This window comes from Oncorhynchus mykiss, chromosome 14 (assembly GCF_013265735.2).
Source record: "Oncorhynchus mykiss isolate Arlee chromosome 14, USDA_OmykA_1.1, whole genome shotgun sequence".
Lineage (NCBI taxonomy): Eukaryota > Metazoa > Chordata > Actinopteri > Salmoniformes > Salmonidae > Oncorhynchus > Oncorhynchus mykiss.
The window spans coordinates 37,937,286-37,938,271 of NC_048578.1; the positions used below are offsets into that span (position 1 = coordinate 37,937,286).

The 986-nt window shown below is 49.2% G+C and overlaps 1 protein-coding gene across 3 annotated transcripts in view; it reads left to right on the plus strand.

Annotated features, from left to right (window-relative positions):
- The first annotated feature begins 840 nt into the window (after nt 1-840).
- Nucleotides 841-986, plus strand: part of LOC110489230 (synaptopodin) — a 48,575-nt gene continuing 48,429 nt past the window's right edge. For all 3 annotated transcript variants that reach the window (XM_036943512.1, XM_036943513.1, XM_036943514.1), the window contains exon 1: nt 841-986. This exon is cut by the window's right edge and continues 5 nt beyond it. The gene's annotated coding sequence lies outside the window, so the exon portion shown is untranslated.

Here is a 986-nt window from a genome sequence, read left to right on the forward strand (position 1 = left end):
GTGCACTACAGGGTGCCATTTCAGAACCAGGCCATGAGTTGTTGTGATGGTCTTTCTCCCCTGTCCCATGCCTGCTAAATCTAAACCTGTGAGGTCCTTCTGTCCTGTGGACTATGTCTGTCTCCTGATCTAAATCTCCAGAGGAAATATTCCCCTGTCCTCGACGATGAGTTCTCAGTAAGAGAACCATGTAAACAACTGGCTCTTTAAGGCTTGGTCCTTTGGTACCACTTCAGTGTTACATTTCCCTGCATGTATATAGATATATATATTTCCTTCTTTCTTTCGGCAGATTCTTGTCCTTGAGCTTTTTGGAGGGAAAAAGGGGGTTGAAAGAGAAAACATGCAGGGATGGAGAGGGGAGAGGGGGCTTCCTCTTAGATCTTCCCCCCCCCCAATACATCCCGGTGTTGAATATGAAAATATATGATGGTATAATGTGTTCAGTATGCAAGCTTGAAGGAAACCATATGAACAGGAGGCCAGACAAAGAGCCTACTGTGCTCCAAGTACGACTACTCCCCCCTCCTCTCCCCCCCTCTTTTTCCTCTCTGTCTGATTCAATCGAGGGAGCTGGAGGAGAGAGAGAGAGAGAGAGAGAGAGAGAGAGAGAGAGAGAGAGAGAGTGAGTGAGTGAGTGAGTGAGTGAGAAAGAGAGAGAGAGAGAGTGTGAGTGAGTGAGTGAGTGAGAAAGAGAGAGAGAGAGAGAGAGAGAGAGAGAGAAAGAGAGAGAGAGAGGGGGGAGGGAGGGAGGGTTGGGGGAATAGAGAAAGTCCTACTCAGAGAGAGAGAGGGAAAGAGAAAGAGAGAGAGATAGAAAGCCAGAGAGGGTGAGAGAGAGAGAGAGAGAGAGATAGAGAGAGCGAGAGAGAGAGAGAGAGAGAGAGAGAGTCCGTCCCAGAGAGAAGAAGAAGGGGGAACTCTGAGGAGCTGAAAGGGGGCAGTACAAACTAGCCGTGAGCCTCGCACACACCGACCCACCGGAG